An 8,549-nucleotide genomic window follows, 5' to 3' on the forward strand; every position below is an offset into this window, starting at 1 on the left:
CCACTTTATTGTTCATAGATTTTTTTTCACTACTTGACCTATGGTACCTGTGCTCCTTTACTGGTACATAAGCTCCCTGAGAGCAAGAACTTTGCCTTGTCCCCAGAATGGTGCCTGCCCCAGGGAGCTCAATGCACATTTCAGATGTACCTGTGGGAAAACAGGCCAGAGAGGGCAAGGGTGCAAGTCAGTGGCAAAGCCTTATTACCTTCAGACTCCCACCTCAGTGCTCATTCCTATTCCCAGGCTCTTGCCCACGCTCCAGAACCCTCCAGGCAACCAAGATGACAGTAACGCCTTGCGTGGTCTCTGTCCCTCAGATAGTCCCAGGTCTCCCCTCGGGCTTTTCCGTGCGAGGTGCTCTAGTGCCTGGCCAGCTCCAGCTGCAGTGTGCACCCCTCAGTGTCCAGCCGCAAGCACAGTTCTCCCCCCACTTCCTGTCCTGGCAGAGGCCAGCCAGTGGGCTGGGTGCTGCAGCTGGACCCCAGCTGTGGTCCCAGCACTCGGAGAATGGGAGACAGGACACTGTGCCCGGGAGGCAGGACCTTCCCAGAAGAGGGGTAGGCAGAAGGATGTGGGCGTGTTTTTGTTTTGTTTGTTTGTTTGAGACAGGGTCTTACTATTGCCCAGGCTAGCCTTGAACTCCTGACCTCACGCTATCCTCCTAACTGGGCCTGTGAGTAGCTGTAACTTCAAGCGCACCATACCATGCTAGGGGAAGGGGATGTTGCCTGTGGTGGAAAGAGGCTTCTGAGTAGGGATGGAGGACCCCCACTCCCATCCCAGAACCCTCTCTGATGGGCACTGAGTAGTCCATGGAGCTTCTTCCTCCCACCTCCATTCCTGAAGGAAAGGGCGTGTTATGGGGTAAGGGGAGCTCTGGGCCCTGGCCCTGGTTCCATCCTTCTCTTTGACTCCTCCTAGAGGGGGATGAGAGTGGTATGTCTCATTCAGCAAATGTGAGCCAGGCCATTGCTAGGTACTTCTAGATTTGTGGCTTCCTTTAATGGCCACTTAATTTATATTCTGGAGCAAGCACTTCTACCTTGCTGTGTGATTTAGGACAAATTGCTTGAGTTCTCTGAGCTTCCAGGGTTATTTTACCACAGAGCTATATCCCAGTCTGTTTTTTTTAAATTTTGAGATAGGGTCTCACAAAGTTGCTTAGAATCTCACTAAATTTCTAAGACTGGCCCCAAACTTGCAATCCTCCTGCCTCGGCCTCCAGAGTCACTGGGATTACAGGCATGTGCCATAGATCCTATTAGCTCCCCCTTTCAATTGTGAGGAGTATGACATTGACTCTCATCCTGGTTGGACATTGATTTTCAGGAACTGTGACTCTTATGCCCAAGGCTTCCCTCCCCAGGGCTTGCCCTGCAGCAGAGGGGGACCAAGCTTCAGGGGCAACATTTCTGGGTACCAAGTTTTATTCATAACACTTACATATGTACTGATGTTAGCAGGCACAGTTCATAGCACTTCACATGAATTCACCTATTCAATATTCACAATATTAAATGTCAGTATTTCTTCATTTTGCAGATGGGAAAACAGATGCACAGAGAGGTTAAGCAATTCACTCAAGCTTCTCAGCCTTTCACCTACCTGTTGCCTCTGGAACTTCCCATCTTCCCTGTGGCCACATGAGATGAGGAAGGTGACTCTGTCCCATGACCCTCTGATCCTCCACTCCATGTTAGGGTTTCTTCCCCTTCATCACCAGGATCAGCAAGCAACTCCAAAGGTGTTAACCACATAGAATCCCTTACACAGCAGCCTTCAAAGTTTTTTTTTTTTATATATATAACAATTTAAACTTTATAACAATTATAAATGAGCCTTTCGAAAACTTTAGGACAGTGGCAGCATGACTTTTTTATTTGACAGATTTTATTTTTTAAAAAAATTCTAGGTTGACAGCAAATTTTAATGTAAAGTACAGAGTTCCCATGTGCCCTCTGACTTCCTCCATGTCTACCAACAGAGGGGTGCCTGTTACAATCAATGAGCCTACACTGATACATCATCATCATCCAAAGTCTGTAGTTGACATTAGGATTTATACTTAACATTATACGATCTGTGGATTTTGACAAATGTATAGTGACATGTGTTCACCGTTATAGTATCACACAGAATAGTCTCACGGCTCCACAAAATTCTGTGCTCCACCTATTCATCTCCTTGTCCCCCTAACCCCTGCATCCTCTGATCTTTTTACTGTCTCCATAGTTTTATGTTTTTCTAGAATGTCATATGGAACCTTTTCACACTGGCTTCTTTTACTTAGTAATATGCATTTAAATTTCTTCCATGAGCTGGGTGCAGTGATGCACACCTATAATCCCAGCAGCTTTGGAGACTGAGGCAGGAGGATCACAAGTTCAAAGCCAGCCAGAGAATTAGTGAGGTCCTAAGCAATTTGGCAAGACCCTGTATCAAAAGAAAAAAAAAAAAGGCTGGGGATGTGGCTTGGTGGCTAAGCATCCCTGGTTTCAACTCCAGGTATATATAAAAAAAAAATTCCTCCATGAATTTTTATGGGTGTGATAGTTTAATTAAGTTTAACCCTGAATAATATTCCATTTTCTGCATGTACCCTCGTTTATTTATCCAGTCACCTGTTGAAAAACATCACAGTTGTTTCCAGATTTTGGCAATTGTAAATAAAACTGCTATCAATATCTGAGTGCAAATTTTTGTGTGGCGTAAATTTTCAGCCATTTGGGTTAATACCAGTGGGCACTGTTGCTGGATTGTACGTCAAGAGCGTGTTTAGTTCTGTAAGTTTTCCAAGGTGACTGTACCATTTTGCTTTCCCACTAGCAGCAACTGAGAGCTCGGTTTGCCTCACATTCTTGCAAACATGGTGATGTCAGCATTTGGACTTTCGCCATTTTAGTAGGTGAGGCTCACTGTTATTTTAGTTCATTTTTTTTCTAATGACATATGATGTCATTACATATGCACATTTGCCACTTATATATCTTTTTAGCAATGTGTCTGCTCAGGTCTTCTGACTATAAGCATGTGGTTCACATTTACATTGTTGAGTGTTAGGGGTTTTTTGTTTGTTTGGGGTAATAGTTCTTTAGCAGATATATTTTCTGCCAATACCTTCTTTCTATCTCTTGCTTGTCTTCTCATGCTTTTGACAGAAGTTTTAAATTTGAATAAATTTTTTTCCTTTCATGGAACACGTCTTTGGGGTTGGTGTATCTGAAAAGTCATCACCAAATCCAGGGCCCACTAGATTTCTTCCTATGCGATTTTTGACGGGTTTTATAGTTCTGCATTTTACATTTAGGTCTATGATCCATTTTAAATTATTTTTTGTGAAGATTCTAAGATTTGTATCTAGTTTTATTTGTATTATTTTTTTCTAAGTGTTTTTTTTAGTTGTAGTTCGACACAATTTTATTTTTCTTATTTATTTTTATGTGGTGCTGAGGATCGAACCCAGCACCTTGCAGGTGCTAGGTGATCCCTCTACCACTGAGCTACAACCCCAGCCCTATTTTTATATGTGAATGTTCACTTGTTCCAGCATCATTTGTTGAAAAAGACTATCATAACATGATATGTATGACCATATAACTATATATATTTGGGGGGTGCTATTGGGGATTTAACCCAGGGCACTTAATCACTGAGCCACATCCCAGGCACTCCCCTTTTTAAAATTTTGAGATAGGGTTTTGCTAAGTTGCTGAGGCTGGCTTTGAAGTGGCAATTCTCCTGCCTTAGCCTCCCGAGTTGCTGGGATTACAGGCATGTGCCTCTGTACCCAGCCAGTTGATTATATTTACGGGCATGTGTTTCTAGGCTCTTTATTCTGTTCCCTTATCCTGTCTATTCTTTTGCCAATGTGATGTGGTCTTCATTACTGTAGTTTTATAGGAAGTCTTGAAGTTGGATAGTTAGTCCGCAACTTTGTTCTTCTTCAGCATCATGTTAGCTATTCAGTTCTTTTGTTTCTCCATTACACAAACCACTTTTTAAATAGTTTTCTTGAGATATTATTCATTTACCATATAGTTTACCCATGTAGAGTGTATAATTTGGCTGGGCACAGTGGCATACACCTATAATCCCAGAGACTCCGGAGGCTGAGGCAAGAGGAGGATCACAAGTCCAAGGCCAACAGCCTTAGCAACGTAGTGAGACCTTGTGCCAAAATTAAATAAATATATATATATGTGTATATATACACACATATACATACATATATATGACTGAGGATGCAGCTCAGAAGGAAAGTGCCCCTTTGGTTCAATCTCCAATACCAAAACAAATAAAAAGTGTACAACTCAAAGTTTTTTTAAAATTACATTATTAATTGTTTTACAGTGAGGTAAAAAATATGTAACATCAAATTTTTCATTTCAACAATTTGTAAGTGTGCAACTCAGTGGGAATAATCACATCCACACTGTTGTGCAACCAGCACCACCGTCTCTTTCCAGAAGATTTCATCGCCCCAAACAGAAACTCTGCGGCTATTGAGCAATAGCTCCCTGTGTGCAACCCTCCAGCTGCTGGGCCAAGGCACCAGAGCTGCCTGGTGTGAAGCCACAGCAACCACTGTCTCAGAGTTTCGAAGACTAGAAGTTCAAAATCAAGACGTTGGCAGTGCCACGCTCGGTGACTGCTGTAGGCGAGACTGGTTCCCTCCCTCGTGGCCTCTGGTGCTGCCCGGAAGCCTGGCAGTTCCTTGGCTTCACGGTGCATCACCCCAGCCAGGTGCCTGTCTTTCCCTGTGTCTTCACGTCCTGGCCCTCTGCACAGGCCTGTTTCTAAGTCCTAAGGCCTGAGGGGACTGACCCCAGGAATATTCTACTGCTGAGTTGCATTCCCAGCCCTTTCTGTTCTTTTTCATTTAGAGGCAGGCTTTGGCTAAGTCGCCCAGGCTGCCCTCGGACTTTCCACCTTCCTGCCTCAACCTCTAGAGTTGCTGAGACTAGAGGGGTGCGCCACCACACCTGGCTGCAGATTCCCTCTTTTTATAAAGAGGGAATTAAGGCTCATTCTAAACGACCTCACCTCAACCTGGTGAAATCTGCAAAGACCCTATTTACAATAAAAGGTCACATTCGTATATCTTTTTTGGAGGACACAGTTCAACTTGTTACATCCCCCATTCCTTCTCCGCCCATCCTCCCATCACCTCCAACATACTTTTTGTCTCTATGAATTGCCTATTCTAGACATTTCCTGTATGTGAAACATACTATCGGTCCTTTTGTCTCTCACATTTCATTTAGCATAGGTTTTCAAGCTTGCTTTCTTCAAATTATTTTGATAGAACATCTACATTGGTTTTTCAAAGAACATTGAGCCGGGTACAGTGGCGCCTGCCTGTAATCCCAGCAGCTTGGGAGGTTGAGGCGGGAGGATCACGAGTTCAAAGCCAGCCTCAGCAAAAGGGAGGCACTAAGCAACTCAGTGAGACCCTGTCTCTAAATAAAATACAAAATAGGGCTGGGGATGTGGCTCAGTGGTGGAGTGCCCCTGAGTTCAATCCCCGGTACCTCCTCCCCACCACCACAAAAAAAGAGTTGAACAGTGATACTAATATGTATCATCGATATTATTTGTTTATAAATCATATACAATACACATGCTATTGAGCTAATATTCAATATTAGCACATGTATCAAAGTAGGAATGTGATGAGGTAAGACAAAAAGCCAGTGTTAGGGAGGCGAAACAATAAAAATCCGTGTATCTCCCTGAACTCCACCATGGGGATGGGGATGGACTCACTGCTCTTGCCTTACTCTCCCGGTTCTAGGTTTCTCTGGATCCCATGTTTATTTGATGATTTGATGAAAACTGTGAGCACCTTCTCCAGAAATCTCCCCTCAAGTAAATACAGCATTTCCAGTATGAGTTTGGGAAACTCACGGAATCCAGAAAGCCCCTCTGAAGATGATCCGCCTCCACTTGAAGGGCTGCTCAGGGTGGAAATTCAGGCCTGTATGTGGCCTGGTGTTTGGGGCTTTAGAGAAAGAATTGTGTCCACCTCTGTGGCCTTGTTCCTAGTTTGTTTTTGTTTGTTTGACTACTGGGATTGAACTCAGGAGAACTTTAGCACTGAACTACACCCCTAGTTCTTTTTATTTTTTATTCTGAGACAGAACCTCCCCAAGTTGCTGAGGGTCTTACTAAATTGCTGAGGGTGGCCTTGAACTTGCAATCCTCTTGCCTTTTTTTTTTTTTTTTTTTTAGGGCATTCTGACATTATTGAAGAGAATAAGCAAAGCAAAAATAGATGGAAAAGAGCCAGCACAGTGGTACAGGCCTGTAATCCCAGCTACTTGGGAGGCTGAGGCAGAGGATTCACAAGTTTGAGGCCAGCCTTGGCAATTTAACAAGATCCTGCTTTAAAAGCAGGGATCAGAGGCTGGGGATTTAGCTCAGGGCTAGAGTGTTCCTGGGTTCAATCCTCAGTACAAAACATCGGAGAAAAGATGGAAAGTAGAGAAAGTGAGTTGGGTCTGATGATGAGAAATCACTCTCTAATAGCCAAGAGAGTAAGACAGGACTTACCCAGGAGAGTGGGAGGCGGTAGAAATAGGAGGAGAGACAGTGTGGGGCTATGTATCCTGGTATTTGAAGATGCCCATGGATTTGAGTGTGGGTGACAGATGGTCTGGCGTAAGCCGCCAAGTTGATGGGTGGGATGATGTAAGGTTTCCTCTGTCATGGTTTGGACATGTGGTGTCCCCTAAAGCTCATGAGTAAGACAATGTGAGAAAGTTCAGAAGTGAAATGATCGGGTTATGAGAGCCTTAATCTCATCAGTGCCTTAATGCACTAGTAGTTACGAGGTGGTAACTGCGGGCAGGTAGGATGTGGGTGGCTGGAGGTGTGCCTTTGGGGTATGTATTTTGTCCCTGTTGAGCCGAGCTTACTCTGCTTCTTGATGTTATGTCCTGAGCTGTTTTCCTCTACCACACCCTTCTGCCATGATGTTCTGTCTCCCCTTGGGCCCAAAGCAATGGAGTAGGCTTTCTATAGACTGAGACGGCTAAGCCTGTGAGCCCCCAATAAACTTTTCTTCCTCTAAAATTGTTCTTGTCAGGTGTTTTGGTTACAGAGGTGAAAAGCTGACTTACACACCTTATAAGAAGAAAGTTTGGGCTTTGGGGTTTTCTTTCTGCTTTGGCCCTTGCCATAATATGACCATTTATATTAATTAGAGTCCAATTAGGAAAACAGAAACTGTTCTAGTACTTCCAAGAGAAGGCCAATACAGAGAATTGGTTGCAAGTGAAGGACAAATGAGCGAAAGGGAGAGGGTGACACTTCATGTCTCAGAACCTGCTGCCGTCGTCCCTGGGCTGGGACACGCAGCTGTCGCCTGCTGGTGAGCAGCTGGAAGACACCACTGTCATTGCTGCCACTGCAACTGGACGGCTGCCACTGAGCTGCAGCCAAGGAGCCCAGGGTCCTGGGGACACTGCTGAAGGCCTGCCTCCGGTGCCTGCTACTGCTGCTGCTACTGCAGAAGTCACCTGCCGAATCAGAGAAAGCTGCTTCTCCTCCCTCATGCCTTCCAATCTCCCGTTGGCAGAGCTTAATTTGTAGTTGAGGAAATGTAGTTTGCCCCTAAAAGGTACAGAAGGGAGGGAGTCCACAGCAGGGAATCAGCAGGCCACAGTAGCTAAAGCAGATCCCAGCTCCTTTACCTCCCCCTCCCCCAGATTACCCAGTTTTAACTTTGACTTGCTTCCCAGTGTTCCACAAGACACGGATTCATTACTTACAAGTCTCTGTTGTGGCTCCCCTCACTATAATGTGACTTCCCCCAGGACAGGGTGCTCTCTTGTCCTCTGTGCTTCCTCCCACACCTAGATCGGGTGCCAATCCATGGATTAATCGCTTCCCCTGACTACTTGGTCCTGTCTCCAATAGAGAGGGCGAGTGTTCTCCACCTTTACCGCACAAAGCAACCAGGTCCAGCGTCATGACTTGCCCAGATGGACCAGGCTGCCGGGACATGCCTTCCTGGCTGGTCTTGGGAAAGCTCTGGGCAAGGACAGGGCTGACTAGGCTCACTCCCTGCCACACCTCCCCAGCCTGGTGCCTTGGCTCTAAGCCACGATGTGGATGTCTCTTTCATGTGCCCGGGAAGCGGAGGCCAAGACAGGCTGACTCAGCCGTGACCTCCTCAGGGCTGGCAACTTGCTGCTGTCCCAGGAAGTAGGGCCTCCTAGTAGCTCTGCCAAAAGGACCAGGATGGAGGTCAAGGAGTCAATCAACTGAGGCCAGGGAGGGGGGATGAGGCTTAACCCTGGCCACCCTCTCCCTCCTCTTTTCCCCAGGGTGGAGCTCTCAACCCCAGAATCACTGTTATACTTACAGTGATGGTATTGTTTTTCTCAAACCAAGAATTCGTACACGTGGTTAGATGCATATGGTTGTCCTTATGAGGAAAATGAGAGAGAGCATTGGAAATAGGGTCTGGGAGGGCAAGGGGAGGTATAGGGACCCAAACGGATCCAAGCAAGTTATGTGCATGTAGTCTATGTCACAATAAA

The 8,549-nt window shown here is 45.5% G+C and overlaps 1 long non-coding RNA gene across 1 annotated transcript; it reads right to left on the reverse strand.

Moving 5' to 3' along the window:
- Nucleotides 1–3,043: 3,043 nt before the first annotated feature.
- Nucleotides 3,044–8,015, reverse strand: LOC144366212 (uncharacterized). The gene is made up of 2 exons (XR_013425172.1): nt 7,776–8,015; nt 3,044–7,617 (listed from the first exon to the last, which is right to left on the reverse strand). It is a non-coding gene; the product is annotated as an uncharacterized LOC144366212 (long non-coding RNA).
- Between the last annotated feature and the right edge of the window lie 534 nt (nt 8,016–8,549).

The sequence above is a fragment of the Ictidomys tridecemlineatus genome, chromosome 8, assembly GCF_052094955.1.
Source record: "Ictidomys tridecemlineatus isolate mIctTri1 chromosome 8, mIctTri1.hap1, whole genome shotgun sequence".
Taxonomy (NCBI): Eukaryota; Metazoa; Chordata; class Mammalia; order Rodentia; family Sciuridae; genus Ictidomys; species Ictidomys tridecemlineatus.